The following is a 17577-nucleotide window of genomic DNA, read 5'->3' as shown; positions in this document are numbered from 1 at the left end:
ACATTTAAAGATGACAAAAATATAAAGGTAGCCCTATGTATATTTCTGAATCAGAAATCTGTAATTTCTCAATTTTTTTATTGAAACTCAAATGTCTCTCCTTCAGAGAGGCCTTGACCACTGGACATAGAATTTTCCAGTCACTTTCCAATCCTTGATCCTCCTTTCTTTTTCTTTATAGCAGTTGATCTGATCTTAAATTATATACTAATGTGTTTGTTGTCTGTCTCCTTAGTAGAAGCTAAGGATTTTTTAGATCGGTTATATCCCCAAACCCTAGAATATCAATAATCAATAATAAACATTTATTATAATACAAACAAGTAAGTATGTCTGCACTGTGATTCCTGTCAAGATTCTACCTGCAGGGACTGCTGTGAGCCAGCTGTGGTCCAAACCCCTCCAAAGCCCCCACCCACGTCTCTGTACTGAAGTCATCTCCATTTTTAATCTTCTTCTATAAAAAATAAACAGCCCCACCCTTTTTTGATATAACATAACGTTATCTCCCCCTCAACCCAAAGTCTCCGTTCAACTTATAATTACTTCGCCTACTTTTATATGCTTAATATAGTATGATTTTGCTTAATGTATTATTTTTACTCCCCTAAAATTGTTAACTCTATTGCAACTTCACACTCAGCATGCCCCAAACTGAACTTGTCACGGCCCCCTGCATGTGAGCAGGCTCGCCTTCAGTTTCTCAGTTGCTCAGACCATGAATCCAGGTGCATCCTCACCACCTCTCTTCCCATTGCAGCCCACTCAGATTAGCCACACCTCCCTGTCACTTCTTTGATCTCCTAACCAGTCTCTAATGTGTGTGTGTGTGTGTGTGTGTGTGTGTGTGTGTGTGTGTGTGTGTCTCATTCTCCACAGCCAGCATTCCAGTTTAAGTACCAGCTTCCCCTCACCTGGACTGGTCTCCTGCTGGGGTCCTCTACCAGTCTCTGAAATGGTTTGTTAAGGTGCAGATCACTGCTTCCCTAAGCTCCTGGGATGAAGCCCCAAGGCCCCGCATCACCTGCCCCACTCTACAAACAAGGCTTCTATCTCTGTCTCTTTTTCTCCAGGGTCTGTCACTCTGGCCTTCTCTGAGACCCTCCAAAATGCCAGGCTCCTTCCTGATTTTGTCCCTGCACAAGCTGTTCCCTCTGCACGAGATGACTTTCAATCTTCTCTTGGCCTGGCAACTTCTGTTAATCCTTCATCATGGTTTAAATGTCATGTGCTCTGAGAAGCCTCCCTTGACCCTCTGGACAAGTTCGGGCCATCCATTTTATACTCCCATTGTGCACTGTTCTTATCCTTCTTGATACATCTCAAAAACAGCTATGTAGTTATTTGTATAATTAGTTATTTAACGTCTGTCTTTCTTATTAGCAGCTCTGTGAGCCAAAAAACCATTTATTACAATAATAATGGCACATACATGCAGCTCTTAATATGTTCTGAGTACTATTCTAAGCACTTTACATTTATCATGTCATCTAATACTCACAGTAACACTTAAGATAGATACTGTATCTTTCCCTGTTTTAGGAATGAGGAATCCCAGACACAGAGAGGGCAAGTAGCTTTCCCAGGGATGCACAGCTAGTCAATGGTGGAATTTGGATTTGAACCGGAGCTGTGTGCTCTAAAGTCCTTGCTTTTTCCTACTTCCCTCACTGCCTTTCATGCCTGTCTTATTTCCTATCGTGTCCCCAGCACTCAGCATAGGACACATAATAAATAGGTGTTCAATAAATATTGGTAGACTGTATGAATAAACATGAATTCACTGAGTACTTACTAAGTGCAAAGAAAAAATAGGGATCCTACCCTCCCCAAGCTTTGACTCTAACTCTAAAAGCAAAAGAAAAAGGGAGATTTTTCTTGACTGGGGCATATAGAGAAGGTTCTTAGAGGTGGTGCTTTTTGACAGTCCTCTGAGAACAGAAGGCGAATAGGAGTTACACAGGCTGGTGGGCAGGGGAAGGGGAAGCAGGGAGGCGGGCGCTGAAGACGCTGCGGTGGGAGCGGGCAGCCAGGCGGGGCGCGCAGAGTGCTGGGATGAGGAAGACAGGGGCATGCGCACAGAGCGGAGGGAGCCCATGGGTGGGGCTTACTCTGCCCGACCCAGGAGAGGGCTCCAGCCAGGGCTTCTGGAACAGTAAACATGAGCTAGGGAGGAAGCGCTTCGTGGGCAGCAAGGCTGACCTACGCAGGCAGGAAATCGCCAAAGGTGTTCAGGAAACAAAAGCATGTTCTGTGGGATATTAATAGGGCTCCACGGTCAAACTCATTTGGAAAATTCTGGATTGAGCAAGCTGAAGCAGATTTCTTTCCTGCAGGCTTTCTCAAAACCCTTAATATGTTAAAGCGCACTGATCTGCAAAACAAGGATATATGGGCAGCATTTCCAAAAAGGGCTGTAGAGTCGTTTATTAGCTTGACAGCACATTAGTTATAAAGAAATGGCAGAAAAGCAGGCAGGTAAAACAGCGTGGGGTGTCCTAGATGCCAGGCTAAGGAATTCTGACATTACTTGAGAGGCCATTGGAAGGCTGAAAGATTTTTAAACAGGGTGGTGACCAGCTGAAGGTTAGAAGGCTGCTTCCAATGTCAGCGTAAGAAATATGAGGAAGGAGGGGCACTAACATTTATTGTCAACTTACCATGTTCCAGCCACTGTGCTAGCACGTTACATATACACGTGCATTTCATCTTTACAATTCTACAAAGCTAGATGCTATCTTTCCTACTTTAACATTGAGGAAACTAAAGCTCAGAGAGGTGTTAAATCCCCAGCCCATGACTAGAGGGCGCAGAGCCAGTTCTGGAATCCAAGCCAGCGAAGAGCAAAAGGGTGGACCTGAGCCTGGCAGGAAGCACCAGGTGCTTCTGAGACCTTCACAGTGTGGCCCTCTCCCAGAACCTAAACCCTAGAACTATCTGCCATCAACTTGCTGGGTGGCCAGGCCAGCTCACTGCCCCTCTCTGGGCCTGTTACCTACCTCGTGTGTCCACAAGATGATTGCTGTTGTTCCTCCCAGGTCTGAAAGCCCGCCTCAGAATTCCTATCCACACAGGCGCTGCCTGGTAGATCCCAGATCTGGTCCTCTGTGTGGAATTCGGGAACTAACTAGCATCTATCTGACAGACCAGGCTCATCCCATCTAACCCTCAAAACCACTTTGCAATACATTCGGTCTGCGAGGATTTCCCACTGGCTCCCCATTTGCCAGCCACCAGCCATTGTCCGTGAGGCAGAAACTGCTGGGGTTTCTATTTTTCCAATCTGCAGCCTTGCCGCAGGTCTCGCCCAGGCGAAGATTTGAGTGAAGCTTGTCCACACCGCCATCCTCACTCCTGCCCACTCTGTTTTGCTGCCACCCATGTAAGCCCATGGGCTCAGGGCTGGTGCTCATTCCTCCAGAGCCGGGATGGTGAGAGAGGAGGTGGGGGAGGCGTAGCGGTGACTCTAGTCAGACCTGGGTGTGATTCTTGGTCCTGCCACCTAGGTCTGTTACACAGTGCCAATCATTTCACCACCCTGAGTCCCGGTTCCCTCATCTATACAATAGCCCTAATAGTACTTACCCCACAGAGATGTTGTAAGGATGAAGGCTCCCCAAAACACCCTGCCCCTTCTCAGGCTAGCTTCTAACGGCCTGCAATGAAGGATCTAGAAACAAATGAATAAAAGTGATCTCCTAGATTCTTTGAATCTCTAGTGTTAGAGGTGCACTGTTTTGTGTGTCCTTAGATGGCCTACATGTTAATGACAATGACTAGCTTTTATTGAGCATGTACTAGGTTCTAAGAACATTCCTGAGTATTTTTGGACTATAGCTATTATGGACCAGAGCCAGGATTTGAACCCAGGCCGTATGGCTCCATGGTTCATGCTGTTAACCACTCCACCAGTTGGTTTGGGAAGTTCAGTATAAACCTCTGTGTACTAGATGATGAAATCTCAGGGATCACGAACCACGTCATTTGCAGGATCCAGGATCTAACTCAGGCCTAGCCTGAGTTTCAATAAATCCATTCACTCATTTATTCACTCATTAACTCATTCAGTAAGTATCTAGTGGGCACCTATCATATGTCAAGCCCTGTTGTGGGAGCCGGGGACACAGTAATGAAGAAAGTAGAGAAGACCCTTTTTCCCATGGCAACGACATTGTAATGGGGATCCAAGTACTAAATGCACAAGTTAGAAAACTATTGGCCAGTGATTAATGCAGAAAGTTAAAATAGGATTATGTGGTGACCAGTGACTGGGTAGTTGCTTTTGATGAGTGTTCAGAGAACAATTCTATAAGGAGGTAACGTTTTAGCCAAGACTTGAATCATTAGAGAGATCCAGCCACCTGGAATCCAGAGGGAAGAGTGTCCAGACAGAGGGAACAGAAAGTGCAAAGGCCCTGAGGTGGGAGCAAAGTGGGTGTGTTCGGGGACCAGAGGAAAGCCCAGTGAGGCTAGAGTACCAGTCACTGAAGGGAGACAGTGAGGCAGGGGCCGCATCCTGGAGGCCTCATCATCCAGAGGAGTTTTATTATTTATTGTTTTTTCAAGGTGTGATAGGAAGCATTGGAGGATTTTAAGCAGGGAAATGACATGATATGATTTTTTTTTAATTAATAAACTTTATTTTTTAGAGTAGTTTTAGGTTTACGGAAAAATTGAGCATAAAGTACAGAGAATTTCCATATACTCTCTCACCCTCCAACACATACAATCTCGCCTATTATTAACATATTTCATTACTGTGATACATTTGTTAAAATTAATGAGCCAATGTTGATATATTATTATTAAGTGAAGACCATAGTTTACATTAGGGTTCACTCTGTGTGCATGGGTTTTGACAAATGTATGGTGAATGACATGTCTCCACCATTACAGGATCCTACGAAACAGTCTCGCTGCCCCCAAAATCCCATGCTACACCTATTCCCTCTCTCCATGCAAAACGCCTGGCAACCACTGATCTTTTTACTGTCTCCATCGTTTTGCCTTTTCCGGAACGTCATGTAGTTGGAATGATACAGTATGTAGCCCTTTCAGATTGGCCGCTTTCTTTCACTTGATAGAATTCTTGAAAAGCTCATGTTGGCTAGGTTGCAGGGAACAGATTGGAAGGGGACAGAAATAACAGCAGGAAGGCCAGTTAGGAAGTAAAGCAGTTGTCCAGGGGCTCAGACAAGCAGGTGACCGAGCTGGTGGGAAAAGTGCAGGGGCCTAGACACCTGTAGAGGTCAGGCTCTCAGGAGCTGCCGGTAGACAGACTGCACAGGGCGGGTCCAGGGGAGAAACGAATTACGATTATATCACGACGGTTAAACCAGGTCCTGGATAGAGTGTTGGTGTAATGTTCATAGATACTGCTGTGGTTTTTTACTTACCTAAATACCCTTGATTTTGTCTTGGGATTGAAAGAACGGGTTCAAAAGGATCTCCTGGTGTGCCTATCATCACACAGCGAATTAGTAACCAGGTCTGCCTTAGATGACAAACTCCAGCCTCTTTATCCCGAGCTCTACTCCATCATCAGTTGCCACCTCCCTGTGCCTCCAAGAGCCTTTGTTAAGTACTTTTTCTTCTCGGAGGTTGTTCTGTCGCATAATCAATAAACCACTAACGGAAGTAAAAGGCTTCCAGATTTACACTGCTGATTCCCCGCCTGAAAAGCCCTCTCCTTAGCCCTCCTTAAAACCCTCCTGGCTTCTCATTGCACTTGGAGGGGGCGGGAATCCACTTGGAATTGAATCTCAGCAAAACTGCTTGTTAACTTGCCCTGACCCTTAAATTAGGTCAGCTTGTTAAATGAATGAATGAATGAATGAATGAATGAATAAAGTGGCAGGGGATTTGGCGGATTTCTTGGGAGTTTACCAAGGAACCTCACAGATGGAAGGATGGGAGTTGAATAAACAATCAATTGGAAGGACACATCCAGGATCCAGGAGGAGTCTGCTGCCTTCAGGGGACAGGGCTGCAGTTACGCCAGACACTGTGCCACTCCACTCCACTCCACTCATGCTCCCAGAAGGCATCAGATGGCCCCAGCTTGGGTTGAGAGTGCCGCTCGCTCCTTCCCAGATCAATCAGATCTTGGATGTGGGGGAGCATAGTGCCACATGGTACAAACAAGGTGACTCCCAGTGAAGGCAAAATCTTCATGGGAGATGAAGCAGCTAACGCCCCTCCAGGCAGCGTTGGCCTCATCCCCAGTAATCCCAGAACTCAGTCATGGCACAGCTCAGATTGTCTTGTAATCATTTCTTGGCACGCGTTTCTCTCACTGGATGTGGGCTTTTCAAAAATAGTGGCTTCAACCTACTCAGTTTGTCATACTGTAGCAGAGGCGCACCAGTTGCTGCTGTGTACTTGGAATTATACAGTATGTAGCCCTTTCAGACTGACTTCTACATTAGCTAGAATTTGTAGCTAGGCTCGTGGCTTCCCAAAGTAATGACATGCCCCAGTCTACCCTGTGGCTGATCAGGTGGCAAAGTTCTGACTAGTGCCTAAGAATGGAGTTGGTGTGGGTGACTTCCAGTTACACCTTTGCTGGGGAGGACCATGCTCTTCCCTTCTCACTTTCATGCTGTGGACATGGCAGTATACCCCTCAGACCATGTGGGAAAGGATAACTTCCGTAGGAATAACAGAGTCACCAGAGAGATCAGGGTCTCTGACACCCTGCAGCTGCCACATCAGCTTTGCGCTGCTTACCCCCAAAATATTCTGAGAGGCAATCAAACCTCTTTTCTGGTTAAGCCCTTCTGCAGCCTAATATAAACCACACTAATAACCATGCTTAACGCAGTGACTGACACTTAGTAAGTGCTCAGTAAATTATAGTTGAATTATTAAATCAATTACAAAAAAGAGAAACCTTTAATTCCAGCATATAACACATCGAATGTTTGCATATTCCCTCTCAGCTCCTCTCTACAAGCAGTTGATGTTTTTAATAGAGGTATAATTAGAGCAGAAATAGAATTTTATATACAGCCTTTTCTCTTTAATAGTAATTGCATAATAAACATTTCCATAAGTCATATTATCATTGTTTTAAATGGGTGTATAATTTTCCACCAAAGAGATCAGCCATCGTTAACTACTCCCTTACCGTTTGGTACATGTACATTTTTTTCATCTTTTTTAATTACAGGGAATGCTGCAAAAAAAGTTGCTTATGATTCTAGTTTTTGCCCCTTATTTTTGACAGTTCCTGTAAGAATAGGATCGTTGCACTTTCTAATATCTTAGATCACCTTCTACCTTCACCAGCTACTCTTAAGTTTTATAATTTCCACTTTCAATTCTGAACTGTGGTCTTGATGAGAATAAAACTTACAACAGCAGCAGGTGCCCATTACTGACCACCGATTATGTAACCGTGCCATGCCGGGGACTTGTCGTACATCTATATATATTCTTTATTGAGCACTTGCTACATGCCAGGCCAGGAGAATGGCAATAAGTGCCAATCCTAGAGTCAGACTGGATTCAAATCTCAGCCAAACAGCTTCCTAATGGTGAGACCTTGGAAAATCACTTAACCTCCCTGTGCTTCCATTTCTTCATCAATAGTATGGGGATAATAATGCTTTCTTCGTGGGGCTGGTGTAATGTTTAAATGAGGTAGTGATAACTGTTACCAGGTGCCAAGCACTGTGCTGAAGGCTTTGCATTTGCTCCTTGCCAGAGGGTGGGAAGGAAGTGTCTCTGCACCCATTTTGCAGATGAGGCATCTGAAGCTTGGAGCACAAACACACAGCTTGGAGCTGAGCAATTCACATAGGTCAGTTGTTGACCTCATAGTCCCAAAGTTCCTTCCGAAAGGATCCTTCCCTTCGGTGCTCTTCAAGTCAGAGCCTTAGAAGCCCAACTTCTCCAGCGTCATCTCTCCCTCCACCATCCCCCACCCACAGCACACAGCCTATTTCAAGCCTACTGAGCAATTTACTGTCCTTCCCACAGTCGTCATCACAGCGTGGAAAACCCCAGGAGCTCAGTTAGGAACAATAACTATTTACCAAGCACTTCCTCTGGGCAGGCTGTGTGCGGAGTGCTTTATGTCATTATCTCATTTAATTCTCCAACAGTCCTAGAATGTAAGCACCATTACCTTTATTTTACAGGTGGAGAGACCCAGGCTCAGAATGGTAAAGTCAGTGGCCCAGTGTCACAGGACTATTGCACCCAAGAGCTGAGAGTCACAGCTAGGCTTGGAAACGCAAGCGTAGTGTCTTGCTGTCCTCACCGGCAGCTGCCTGCGCTGGTCATGCTGTGATGGTCCCAGGTCGCCACCGCCTACCCCGGTGCAGCCAGGCAGAGGCCACAAGCACGGCACCCACCAGGGCCACCTGGCCTCTCGAGACCCAAGGCACAAAGGTAGGGCTGGGATCCAAGATAGAGCTGTTGGCTGAGCTTTCTGTGCCACCCCTGAAATAGCGCAGCTCCCAGCTCCGGCTCTGCGAGGCAGCAGGCAGATCCCAGAATAGCTCTTTCCTACTGCAAGGTGACCTAGTTAGCAGGTTCCTCTTGTCATGTGAGGATGGCTGAGCAAGACATTCACCTGCCTCTCTCTACCCAGAGAAAGCCTGACCCAGTGCTATTCTCTCCCCCCTCACACTCCCCCAGGGCTGCTCCCAACTTTCCCGCCATTCACTCATCCTAGAAGTTGGGGGTATGGGTAATAATACACTGAGCGTGATGCTTCACAGACTCAAAACATGTTCACAAGCATCGTCATGCTTTCTTCTCACATCGAGGACTTGATAGCATCACATTTCACAGCTGAGGAAATGAAGGCACAGAGAAGGTAAGCAGCATGAGCAAGGACGTGCAGCTGGGAGGACACAGAGCCAGAAGGGCAGGGCCCTGAGCATCCCTGGCTGCAGTGCTCCTCTTTGAGGAGCCCCAGTAACCACACCTTTCTCACCTGTCTACTGCCTGTGATGTGTCTCCCGAGCACCTGGTGGCAGAATTGGGTTGCAGAGGTCAAGATCAAAGGCTTTGAGGTCCGTCATGTTGGGGATGGGGTTCAAGTTTCAGCATTTACCAGCTCTGTGACCTCGGGCAAGTTGCTTTACCTGTCTATCTGTAAAATGGGAATGATAATCACACTTGTGTCCTGGGTCATCATGAAGATTCAAAGAAATGGCATATATCAAGTGCCCAGCAGGTTCCTTTCACTCCGAGTGTCTTTGATAAAGAAGCTATCGTGGTTGTTTACTTTTATCATTGATATCTCAAATTTAACCCAAAAAAGGAAGTTTAACATTGGTTAACGAAAATTGGGCCAGTGAAGAGTTAATATACCAAAGGCCTTTGTGGTTCTTGCCACATGCCTGGGAGAAATAGTAGTTGCATTTATAGAATATGGGACATGGCAACTCTTCCAAAGCCTGGGGCCCTGGTTCTACTGGATGACCGAGAGGCCCTGGGGTGAGGGTGTTGGTTAGAGTGAATTCTTACGCTGGCTCTGGCAGGAACCCATTGCAGGAGCGGGGAGAGGAGTGGGCGCAGTACCCAACCTTTGATGCCCCCATCCCAGTCTGTCACCAGTGGGTGTGTGTGCTCATTACTCTGCAAGTAGCATATCACGCTGACAAGAAAAGCCCAGAAGGGCAGGGTGCCTGGCCCAGTGGTCCCTGGGAGCAGAGGGTCACTGTGGAAGAGAAGATGTGGAAGAAGGTCAGGGGACAGCCCTGAATGGCATAATCTAGTTACCTGGAGAAGCGTCTGTGGGCCTTAAGAATGGAGCTGGTCATAGGGTCAGATGCTGTCCATTCAAACCCTGCCTCTACCACTTTTCAAATGCTAAGCCACAGGTAAGTCGCTGAACCTCTCTGAGTCTCCATGGACCTATCTGTAAAAATTGGGTGGTGAGGACTGGATGAGGCACCTATGTGTAGCACATAGCAGATGTTGAGTAAACATTTGAGAATCTGAGCCTACACTGTCTTCTAAGCAAGTAAGCCCAAAACCAGAGGCACCATCTTAGGAATTTAAAGGGAAAGGTGATTGCAGTCCAAAGGAAAAAGGAAGGCTTCAGAATGATGACGAGATTGGCATTGAGTCCTAAATCCAAGTGTGACTGAGGAAGACGTAGAGGCTTGGGGCAAGACCCAGTGGGACAGAGCCTGGAGGCAGGACTGAGCGGGACACATTGGCAAAGAAGGAGCTTTCAGTCACACTCTGCAGAAGTCGAAAACTTCCTCTGTGACCTCAACTCCCACAGCTTCTGTCCCCGCCCCCTCTCCACCTCAGTGACTGCCTCCCTGTTGGACATACACATTCTCTTCATCACCCCCTTCCCCTTACCTGGCATGATTGTCTTCAGAGCACTCATCACATTCTTCAATACTATATTATTTAGTCATTCGTGTACATGTCTATTATCTGTCTACACCAAAGAGACTGTAAGACCCTTAAGGGAAGAGGACTCTGTCTCATTCACTGGAACACACAGTATATGCCCAGCGCCTAGAGCAATGGAACACATAGTATATGCTCAATAAATAGGGCTGACGTAGGTGGATGAATCAACAATGGGGAGTCCAGAACAGCAGAAGGAGGGGGCAATACAGGAGATATTGGATAAGTTTTTGCCAAATGGGAAGCCTGTGATGACCAGGCTAAGGAGTTTGGGTGACTTTTCAAGAAGAATCAACAGAATTTGTGAACAACCAGGTAACGGTTGGTTAGGTTTCAGGTCTGGGTGACGGAGAGAGGGGTAGTGCCATTGGCAAAATCAGGTCATTTATTCCTTGAAACTCTGATGTGTCTCTTCTAGACCAAGTTGCAAATTGGACCCAAGGGTCCAGATGTGAACAAGTCACATTTCCTCCCCTCGACAAGCCCCCATTTTCATGGGGATTCATGGAGCGACAGTCATTCAAGCAGGACTTTGAAAGGCAGAGAGGATTTTCATACTGAGAGACCTGGGACTGGGCAACGACACAGTGACCAAGGTGATGGGAAAGGCTGGAGAGGGCTTGGGAAGTGACCGAGAGGAGACAGGAGAGGGCAGGACATGGAGGCCTCCTCTGGGAGCGGGGGTGCGGTTCCGTCCCTGCCTCCCTCTGAGGACCCTGGGGAAGGAGTCAGGGCGGGGCTGCCTCCTACCTGAACGCCTCTCCTGTGGGCAAGGACACAGGGAGGAGGAGAGTGACATGCTCAACAAAGGGGCATTCTTCTAGCCACAACCCAGAATCAATAGAGGTTTGTTTGCCCTGCTGCCTGGGGGAAGCAGCCAGGCAAGCTGGTGAGGGGACCTGGGCAGAAGGGTGGGAACACAGAGTCCTGAGCTGGGCCTGCCTGGAGCATTTTTCACCCCAGAGTAACCACACTCAGGGCTCACAGTAACTTTAAAAAAAAAAAAAAAAAAAAAAAAAAAGTGTGTGGGAGGGGGAGCACTCCAGAGAATAACCAGGCCCATCTTCAGGTGGGGCCCCTGGGCTCAGAGACCTTGACTGGGCTTTGTGACAAGAGCATTGATTGAATTAGAAGCAGAAGACCTGAGCCTGAGTCCCAGCTCTGTGATCTCTTCCAGTCTCAGTTTCCTTATCTGAAAGATGGGACTAATAATACCTTCATCACAGGTAAGAATTGTTGGATAGATCCAAGGAGACAGTGTGGGCAAAAGTTCTTTGGAAAAGCACAGTGTCTGCACATGTTAGGATGCTGGGAGATGGCAGTTGCTGAGGGCTCCGCAGAGAGGGTGAGAGCCTTGACCAGGTGGGAGAGTGGGGTCCACCTGGACCTGACTCACGTTGAAAGCCCGCTGCTTTGGGGAAAGGCTCCTCATCCTTCTCTGCTCTGTAAGCAGACAACCACCTCTCCAGCCCTATCTTCTCTCCTTGCTCCACCCACACAAACCCCATCTCTGAGCTACGCTCCTTTCCTACACTGCTTATTTATTTCAGACTGAAATTTCATTGGGTTCAAAAGACACAGCACCAATTAATTACCGCTATTAAGAGCTCCCGGTGCCATGTGCTTGAGGATCATGAGCTCGCAGAATCCCCACAGTGGCCTTATGAGCTAGGTCTGGTCGCTATCCCCAGTTTACAGAAGAAGAAACTGAGGCTCAGAGTTGTAAATGAACTTGGCTGATGTCATCCAGCCACAATGTGTCTGAGCCTGTAGTGAAACTCAAACCTTCAGACTCCAAGGTCAACTAACACAGCTCCTCCCCAATCCAAGATTTGCCCCTCCCCATGCACCCCGCCCCCAGCTGCCACCTCCAGGGAAAGGAGGTGGGCTACCTCCCAAGGCAGCCTGTTTCACTGTTGGGGTGCCAAAAAAACACCCTTGTAGAGCAGACTTGGGGCATGACACAATGGGCGAGGAGGCAGGAGAAGGGTGGAAGGCCTGCGGCACAGGCCAGAGGTGCCGGAAGGTGAGCTGAAGGTGACCAAGGTGACCTTTACCTGGACCTCTACCTGCTACAGATGTGCCTGCTCAGGTGGCTTTCTCTTCTGCATCCCCAGAGGATAGGACCCTTTTGGGGAAGGCAAAGAAGAGACAGGACATGAGGGTGACTTGGCCATGATGACAAGTCTCACTTTAATTCATGTTTGCTCACCCCAAATGGGACCTGGTGTGCCTGGCAATGCCACATTTCATCCCTAGACTAGTCGCTCTCCCAGCTGACTACTTCCTACCTTCTTCTCCATCCTCAAACCTCAGCACTTCTCCCCTCCTTCCCTTGCCTCTTAGTTCCCCCTGAACACGAGAGCCAATGGGGGCGTGGGCCGCACCAGCACATCGCCCCTCTTGCGTCTGTACTCCTGTTCTGTGCCTTCCCCCCTCTTCCTGGGGATGAACTGTCTGAACTCTCACAAAATTCAACCCCTTCCCCTTACGGACGTCGGACCCCACCCCTCAGCTCTACAGGGACATCCCTCCAGCAATCCTCGGAGTCATCTAATTTTCCCCTTTGTCTACGGCCACGCCACCCTGAACAAGCCCGATCCCATCTGATCTCAAAAGCTAAGCAAGGTTGGACCTGGTTAGTACTTGAAAGGAAGATCACCTAGGAAGACCGGGAGCTGTAGGCATAAAAAAATAAAAATAAAAAGTAAGGGATTGTAAGTTGACAGGGTCCTTGCAATCTGTGAGGTCAACCAAGGGTCGCCTCGCCTAAAATAATAATAATAATAATAATGTTCCCCCTTGACTGGGTCATTACCATAAGCATAAAAAGAAGTCATTATTTATCTTATCTTTTAAAAACAAACAAACAAACAAACAAACCACTCTTGGTCCCACTTCTTTATGGAGTCCCGTTGCCCTCCTGTTGTCCTGCCCTTTACTTTCATAGAATGATCTACACTGGCTGTCCCCAGTTCCTCCCCTCCCAACAGGCTTCTGCCTATGTCCCAGACACTGACACTGCCCTTATCAGGTTATCAGTGACCTCTACATTGCCAAGTTTCTCTGATGCCCGCAGGAAACTTGTCCTGAAAAGACTGGGGGGATTGCCTTGGTGCAAGTTCAGTGGGTCCCCTGCCCACCCTGAAACACCTCCCCTATCTCTTCCTAAAGTCCTTAACCCTAGAAATCAGTGTTTTTCCATGTTCCATGAGTACAGCACCTGAATCAGTCACCTGGAGCACTCACATGAAAGGCAGATTTCTAGGTCTTGACCCATTTCTACAGAACCAAAATCCCAGGGCATGGCACAAAAACCTGCCATCATGTGCCCACTCACATCACAGTCAAACCAGAATTAAAGCCTGAGGCGAGCAGAAGGACTGTGGGTTGAAGTCTTCATTCAGGTGTAAATGACTGACAGCTGACTCCACCCAAGCTGGATCCTGATGGAGGGAGGGGGCGGGAAAGGGGGCAGATGGAAAGGAGGCAAAACCTGTGCAAACTAAGGGAAAAGGACCTAGGAAGGGAAGAAAGAAGGGGGGAAATGTGGTAACTTCCAAAGGCTAGTTGACTTTCCGCACGAGTTGGCCAAAGGCTGTATTACGAAGAGCTCAAGGAAGAATTTTATTCCTTTATGCTTCCTTGGTGATTTCCCATCCATTAAATTAGCTAATCTTCACTGCAACCTTGACACACAGACAGAGAAGAAATTATTTCCTCTCATTAAGAAATGAGGAAATAGGCAGAAGATCGGGGTGGCTTGATACCTGATCGGATGCCAGTTCTGGGACACAGCTGAATGAGCCCAAGGCTGAACCCGAGTCACCAGACCAAAGCCAGGAACCTGCCCCACCAGAGCTTCTTGCTGCATGTCAGATGGGGTCCTGTCGGTCCCTGCGAGTCCCACTAAGCTGGTGATTATCAATTAATTCATCAGTCTTGCCTCTTTCTCCATTTCCTCTGCCTATAAATTCTAGAGACTCCAAGTTCATATTTGATGATTTGAAGGAGAAAGCGATATTTGGGCTTACTAATGTCAAAAAAGAGGAGTGGAGAAGAATCTCCATGAGAGGGGAAAATTACTTCTTTACCTCTCCACGGCCAAAACCAAGGGAAGTGGATGATAAGGCTCCTCATCTGCCTTTTGTATGAGCGATCCAAGTGATTCTGATTCAGAATGGAACATGGGAGAACACTGATTTTTGGAGTTAAGGACTTTAGGAAGAGATGGGGGGAGACAGGAAGAAATGGACAAGGAGTTGCATGAAGGCAGGGGCAAGCAGGCAATAAGGGGCAGGGGGACTGGCAGCCGAGTAGGAAATTCTGAGGCAGGAGAGGACAGAAGGGTCTAATTAGCATGTTTATTAGGTTTTGCTCTGCGTTGTGCAATGTAACGCTGTCTTCCATTTTCTGATGAAATCTTCAGTAAAATTGGGCTTTACACGCTAAAGACTTTATAATGTATTTGGATCAGCTTTCGAGGTCTTGGCTTACATACTAGGCCCTCGTTAAGAGTGGGTACAACCTGCCAGCAGAGGCTGTTCCTGGGGGCTCTCAAAACCGGTTTCCATCTCCAAGTAATTTAAAAATGGTTCAGCATAAAGCAGAAACAGAACGATCTTTTGTCTCAAAACACAATGAATAATGAAAGTCCTGTTGTGTCTCATGAGCGATCGTCAAATGTGATACTGCTCTTCCATAAGACAGGCTTTTTGGTGGCAGGTTAGTTTTCCTCCTAGCCCTGTTTTCCCTGGCTCCAGCCTCATCACTCAAAGTCCTTCCCTCTGCTAACTCCAAGGACAGCGCCAGCCCAGGCCCTTTCAACCACCCAAGCTACAACTCACCACACACAAAGGGGCTTTGTCGGTTCCCGGTGAATTAAGCACCAATGGGTGATGGGGATGAGAAAAACTTTGGTGATCAGGAATGCTGAGTCTTGCCAAATCCCCATTCCAGCAGTCACTGTCCCCTGAAGGGAGGGTGTATCAGGAAGCTATGGTTACATTTCTATAACTGGGAAAGAACTCATGAGGTGTTTAAAAATTCTGTTTATCCAAATTGAATTTGAACTGTCTTGAACACCCCCTAGCAGATTTAGCAGAAAGTCCAGAATTGCCTTGTGGGCTGTGCCTCCCCTCCCCCTCCACTCTGACCATGTTGGGTCATTCAAGAACAGCCGGGGCTTCTAAAATCCAAGAGAAGTGGATCTGCTTGACTTTTACTCCATGATGGGGACAAAAGTCCATAGAAAGCCATCTGATGCCACTGTCGCTGACACACAGCACCACTCCCCTATGTGGCACTCACACTGCACTTCTGTGTAGTGGCTCTCCTGTCCCTGCTCCAAGCAGTGAGAGTCTATGGACACCAACCCCCAAACCCCAACATCAAGCAGGGCCTGGACTGTGCCTCTTAGTATCCCAGGTCATCTACTGTTTGAGTGAGTTACTTTCATTCTCAATCCAGACCCCCAAGATTCGGGCAACTCCTTTAAGATTATAGATCTTGCATTGCCCCTCAGCAGGGCTAGAACTCAGAAATTCAACACAGTTCACTTATGAGGGCGGAGTAAGGTAGGTTGTGGAGAAAGCACCTTATATCCCACCTCACGCTTTGGAAGACAGACAGGAGGGAATTTTTGGCACCTTTTATTCTAAAGCGGAAAAAATTTTTTTCAGCAGGCCACTCCCCCCTTCGCCTTTTATTAAAGAGGAGCCCTATTTTTTCTTTGTTCACATGGTTTATTACCTTCAGGGTTTCAGGAAGTTTTGTGAAATCTAGGAAAGTGGAGAACTAGGCAGTAATTCTCAAGTGGGGACCTTGAGATAGTATTTTGGGAGGAAGCAACATCAAATGACAGTTTTTGAGCAGTTGCACTCTGCCAAGCACATTAAGACATTCAGTGTCTGTTTCCGGGTAACCGCACAGATCTCTGTTTCTTTTTATCTGTCTTCCTCTTGCTATAAAGTTATAAAAATAAGCACCAAACCCTGCTGATGTCAGAAATGTCTTGTAAGAAGCCAAAGGTTTGTCTGGTCTATCACAAGAGCTCCCAACCTATGGGCTATAGAATTCTGGAGGGTTTTAAAGTTATTGCAAAGGATAAGTGGGCACCCATGTGTACTGTAGGTTTATCATAGATGCATTGATACGAATGAAGCTGCCTGAATTTGAATATGAGCTCCCCCAATATTCCATCTGTGTGAACTTAAAATGTGTTACTTGAATTCTCTGAGCCCCAATTTCATCAGCTGTAAAATGGGGGTGATAAATAAAGTCACCTAATTCATAGAGTTATTGTGGAGATTAAAATTAATAATACATGTAAAGTGTTGTTGAGCTCTATGCTTGACATAGTAACCGGTCAATAAATGCTCATCATTATTATTAATAGCATTGCCATTTATCAAATACCTATTATTTTCCAGGTGCTGTGCTAAAAACTTCATTATCTCAAATCCTCACAAAACCCCTGCTTTATATAAAGTTCAGCGACTTGCCCAATGCTGGACTGTTCCACGACTTGTATCTGTTACCTGTTTTCAAAACCAGAACTATTTGTCTCCAAAGCCAGCTTTCTCTGCAACGAATCAAATTGTACCTGAACCAACCGTAGACTGATTATTTAATGTCTCATGTATATATACAAGGCTTGGATACTATTCAAAGTATTTAACAATCAGCCCAGCACAGGGCTGACCATTGGAATGAAAGCGGCCCAACCCTAAGCTGAAATGAAGGCCAAGAAGGCTCTAGTCCTATGCCAAGTATTAACTCTTTAGTTACTGGGCAGTGTTAAATAGCGATTGTTCCAAAACCCATATCCAAAGTTTAGGCTCTCACCCGACTGATAACTAGGCAGTATTCTCCCTTTCTTGCTAATCTAACAATAATTATTCTAGACATTCTCTTTTCCCATAAAATGTCCCTTCTGGAGTGAATCTTGAATTGGACTAGAGAAGTTTTCCCTTGCAGCAAGATTATAACAAAATTTTGATCATAACTGAAATGTCTGGAGAGCTTTGTTTTGTTTTTATCTGTGGAGACAGGAGGAGACTTTCCAAAGACTTAGGGAGGGGTGGGCCTTGGCGTAGGGTGGAGGTGATAACTATTCACCACGGAGGGCAGAAGTGTTTCAGTGAAAAATTAGAGCCAGTGTGGCCACAGTGGTGGTCCCAGCTCCGAATC

General features: G+C 46.8%; 1 pseudogene; it reads left to right on the top strand.

Moving 5' to 3' along the window:
• Positions 1-12954: 12954 nt before the first annotated feature.
• On the top strand, positions 12955-13073 carry LOC118605041 (annotated as a pseudogene).
• The last annotated feature ends 4504 nt before the right edge of the window (positions 13074-17577 follow it).

This window comes from Rousettus aegyptiacus, unplaced genomic scaffold, assembly GCF_014176215.1.
Source record: "Rousettus aegyptiacus isolate mRouAeg1 unplaced genomic scaffold, mRouAeg1.p scaffold_m13_p_1, whole genome shotgun sequence".
NCBI lineage: Eukaryota > Metazoa > Chordata > Mammalia > Chiroptera > Pteropodidae > Rousettus > Rousettus aegyptiacus.
The sequence above is the reverse complement of the archived record's forward strand: the minus strand, read 5'-3'. Positions and strand labels throughout refer to the sequence as shown.